The sequence below is a fragment of the Podarcis vaucheri genome (assembly GCF_965113315.1).
Source record: "Podarcis vaucheri genome assembly, chromosome: 11".
NCBI classification, from domain to species: domain Eukaryota; kingdom Metazoa; phylum Chordata; class Lepidosauria; order Squamata; family Lacertidae; genus Podarcis; species Podarcis vaucheri.
In genome coordinates, this window is record NC_138749.1 from 37,147,362 (window position 1) to 37,152,284 (window position 4,923).

The 4,923-nt window shown below is 40.7% G+C and overlaps 1 long non-coding RNA gene across 1 annotated transcript; it reads right to left on the reverse strand.

The window, feature by feature from the left end:
- Positions 1–701: 701 nt before the first annotated feature.
- LOC309514415 lies at positions 702–2,653 on the reverse strand. Its single transcript, XR_014211979.1, has 2 exons — positions 2,458–2,653; positions 702–929 (listed from the first exon to the last, which is right to left on the reverse strand). It is a non-coding gene; the product is annotated as an uncharacterized lncRNA (long non-coding RNA).
- Positions 2,654–4,923: the final 2,270 nt, after the last annotated feature.

Genomic DNA, 4,923 nt, shown 5'->3' on the forward strand with positions numbered 1-4,923 from the left:
TAAGCCATTTCTTCCTCTTTAACTGTGGCTGTGTAGTTTCTCTCCCATTATTTACTCCAAAATTATAAAAGCAGTGCAGTGTAAATCTTTATATAATAATCCAGAAACCTTCTTAAATACAAATAAATGGGTGGCCTGCTGTTTGATTTTGGCATACTCATTTACCTTTCTTTACCTTATCTAAAAAGGTTGAGTAGGACAAAATATTAAAACACAATTACAAAAGCCATTATGAAAGCTATAACGGTCCTCATTCAAAGTCTCGGCAGCTTTTCTATGGATTCATATCGGTCTACAAAAGCTTTTCATTCTCCCCCAACCTGATGAGGCAAGAGGTAGTTAGCAGAATATAATGGAATGGGAAAAGAATGTGATGACCAAACAATATTGGTTGGTTTCAGAATAATCTACTCCTTGTGCTGTTACTTTTTGTTTCATTTGTGCAACATAAACACAGTTTATGGACAACTGTATGGTGAATTTAAAACCCCGGAGCTCACTTCCTATTGCAGATAATGGATTGTTAATTGCTCACTGATAAAGATTGAGGCCCCAGCACCTGCAAACTGCAATAATAGCTGTATTTCATACATATGCATAGCAGTTGGACAGGTAGCAAAATAGCAACATTAACAGTAAAATCATATTCAATAGGGTTTATGTCACATTATATTTTGCGAAGAATGTGTATGACCACTGAATCAGACATACTTCCTTTTATGTTTTGTTGAATAGTACTTTAAATTGCAGAATTAAATGCTCAGAGCAGAAACCTTGTCAGTTGCAGTGTCACTGAATCAAATGCTATAAAGATGAAGTAGTCCTGCTGTTCTTTCTGTCAAAGCCTTCTGGCTATACTTCACAATTTGTACCTTTATTTGTTCCTCCATTTCGATTCCGCAAATGAAATGTTGAAACAACAGCATGTGCTGTGAAACACAGAAAGTAAATAGAAGGACTGAACTTAGGCAGAGGTGGAGAAAAATCTCAATATGAACGACTGATGTTCCCAATTCTGCAAATAAAACATTTTCTAACGTACTTAAAGGAAGAGGGGAAGTGTAGGTGTAAAATACATTTTACAAAGCCAGTGCAGATCTTCTCTTGGGACCAAACTAGACATGGCATTATTCTCATCATTTAGCTTTCACTATGACAGCTAGCATGATTTTATTTAACAAATAGGAGCTTAAGCCAGATCAAGGCCATGGAGGGGGAGCTTTAACCCTTTGCTCCCAGCACAGTCCCAATCTAAATGTGGGGTGGAGGGCAGACCCTCCAGGTTTCCCTATCTTCCAGGGACAGTCCCGGATTTACAGAAGCCATCCCAGTTTCTGATTTGATCCCGAAATATCCTGCTTTTCCTTAGGACATCCCTATTTTCATCAGATAAATGCTGGAGGGTATGGTAAGGTAAAGGGACCCCTGACCGTTAGGTCCAGTCGCGAACGACTCTGGGGTTGCGGCGCTCATCTCACTTTACTGGCCAAGGGAGCTGGCTTACAGCTTCTGGGTCATGTGGCCAGCATGACTAAGCCGCTTCCGGCAAACCAGAGCAGCACACGGAAACGCCATTTAGCTTCCTGCCAGAGCGGTACCTATTTATCTACTTGCACTTTGACGTGCTTTTGAACTGCTAGGTTGGCAGGAGCTGGGACCGAAGAATGGGGGCTCACCCCGTCGCGGGGATTCGAACCGCCGACCTTCTGATCAGCAAGCCCTAGGCTCTGTGGTTTAGATCACAGCACCACCTGCGTCCTGGGTATGGTGGGACGTCCTTATTTTCATTGGAGAAATGTTGCAGGTTATGCAACATCGGAGCCAAGGAGATACAACCTTTAGAAGACACCTGAAGGTATAGCGAAGTTGTTTTAATGTTTAATGTTTTTTTATTTTTTATGTATGTTGGAAGCCACTCAGAGTGACTGGGGCAGCCCAGTCAGATGGGTGGGATGTTGTTGTTTTTGTTGTTGTTGTTTAGGGTGTTGCTATTTTCATCAGAGAAATGTTGAAAGGTATGGGAGTGCCCACACTTGAAGTTCATAATAGGAAGATATTTGAGGAGTTGCTTCTCAAACTACAGACCTGTCTGCACTTCTAACCTCATATTTATTTGTTTGTTTGTTTGTTTATCAGAAAGTGGCTAAGTTAGAAACTTCTTCATTAGTTATGTATGAAAATGCAGCTTTTTAGCACAGAGGATCAATGTGCACTTCATGCAGGGGCTCGTGGTGCCACTCAGATGTGTGTGATGCTTCACTACTTACTTTTATGCACTAGGCAGAAACATTGAAAAGTAATAAGCTGAAACACAAAAACTGTAATTTACTGCCACATGTTTAGAACTGCTACAAAAAAGGGGGATTTGGAACTAAATTTTGGATGCAGTGGAGGGATCCCACCAATATTATATTTGGTCAATTTTGTTCAGTCTCTGTTATCTAAAATGGCATTTACCCCAATGAGATTTCATTGCCCTCATTGCTTTCATTTGTATCCGAAGCTGGCATAAAGGAGAGAGAATTGAGCGAGGTATCTTGCTTCTCGCATGCTTTGAAACCTTTGGTGGTCCAAGGGAGTGAGCTCCCCTTCACTCCTTAGCATTCAGTGCTCTACTGATGCAGCAGCCAACCATCTGAGAGTCAATCGTCTTTGATGCCTTCCCACATGGATGGAAGCTATGTGTCAATGATGCATCCACATGGTGGGGCCAATTGCAAGGCTCCTTCCCATGGACTCATTGTGATGTCTACTAGAATTAGCTTGACCATTCTATCAGGGGAGGCACACAATCTACCCACAGCCATGGGACAGCACATTACGGGAATGTGAATCTCACCTGTCTGGAGGCTGCATCTACAGGACATGATACTCAATGGAGGTGGGGGTGGCAATGCTCAAAAACAGATACAATCTAAAGATATTTTGTCATCATTAAACATAGCAGATTGCACTATATTTCTTCCCTTTGGTTACAAAGTGCTCTTGTAAGGGGGGGGGAGCTCTAAACAATTACATTTCATTTTGTGAAATGAAAATAGCATTTTGTATTTGGTTGCTACAATTTCTTTTAAGAGAAGGAGCTCTTTATCTTCAAAAACGGGAACAAACATCTCTGCATGTCAATTGATTGTATTTAAACTTTATTTTCAAAAGCATTAAAAGGAACTCTGGCACAGAGAATAATAATAATAACAAAATGCCAGCCCTCTTGTATGAACCCATTTCTGAATGTCAGGTACCTGAACCACACGCACAAATCAGAATTAGATTTCTTTTTCAGGTGTTGTAGGCACAGATTTAAGTTTGGGGCCATTGTCTGAGATTCGTGTGGCCTGCGCATTGTGAAAAATCATTGCAAAATGAACAAATGAAAATCTAACTTCAGAAAAGCATTTTGCACAGGCTAACACCTAGGCTAATTCTTAGTCCAGAGAATACCAGTAAATAATACACATAGTGCACAATGTGGGAGCATTTAGCTTTCGATCTGCATTTTGCACTTGGCTGTAGATGTTCTGCTAGGTGCCGTGGTTTTAATACCTTATTGGCAAAGATGCAGTGTGGACATTCAAACAGCATATTAGTAACTGACTGAAGCCTATCAGCGCATGCACACATGCCCACATATATGAGAGCTATCCGTAGGATTCAAAGTGATGCTGATCATTCAAAGAATGGGTAGGGGAAAACCTAAAGAAAACTCCAATGAGAAGCTGCTGCTATAAATTACATGAGCCGTTTGTTCTCAAGTTAAGCATTACCCAAGGGTAATGTGCTGGCTGCAAGGATGAAACATGCCTAGGCATGTGCTGAAGCAAGAGACACAAGTGAATCTTGTTAATTAACACTAAATATCTGCATCACTGAAGACCAGTAACATACATAAATTCATAGGGTTGGATCCCAATAAAGTTTGTTAAATTTAGGTCTCACTAAAATCAATAGTAGGGACACGGGTGGTGCTGTGGTGTAAACCACTGAGCCTAGGGCTTGCCGATCGGAAGGTCGGCAATTCGAATCCCCGCGATGGGGTGAGCTCCCGTTGCTTGGTCTCTGATCCTGCCAACCTAGCAGTTTAACAGCACGTCAAAGTGCAAGTAAATAAATAGGTACCGCTCCGGCGGGAAGGTAAACAGGGGTACCTTTACCTTTTAAAATCAATAGTACAAGTTAGTCATCATTTACATCATATGGAAAGAAGTGCATTAAGTCCCATGTGTATCAGTCAGGATGAAGTGGATCCAACACACCAAAACTAGATAAACCTGTTCATGCAACTTTTGTGAGCACACTATGAGAAACAGAAGAAGCAGCCATGGTTAACTCAACCATCTTCATGCTGCTGCTTCTTGCCGGATCCTATCAGTCTGCAGATTAAGGAACTCCAGCATTATGGTCAGATATTTTGCAATACGCTGGTTCTGAGGAGGAAATAAATGTTAGAAATAAGGAACATTAAAGGAAGGTGCCAGGGCTATAAATGCTGCCTTGAAGAAACTGATTCCTTTACTCCAGCAGAGTGGTGGCATTATATGAATTAAGTTATCATTTCATCTTTAATAATCATGTGGCCTTTAAGGTAAAACCAAAAAAGAGAAGACACTCTATAACCATGAAGACATTGTCTGTTTCCTTATTTTACTCTTCACCCTTAAAAAAATCTTTCTGACAGATGACTCGATTTCAGTTGTTGGGTAAAATAAAGCATGCCATATAACTCAATTCAGATGTAATCTGTGTAAAATTTACTTGAGCGGATTGACATTATTTATGTTCCTGGCTTAACCCAGAGTCAAGAAACAGCAGGTATGAGTCACCCACTATTTGACTGTGTGTGGTGATTTCCGATAAGTAAGGCGTGAATCCACTAAGTCTTTGTGCTTTTGATGTTGATTTTTGACCTTGTGGAATGTAACTAAA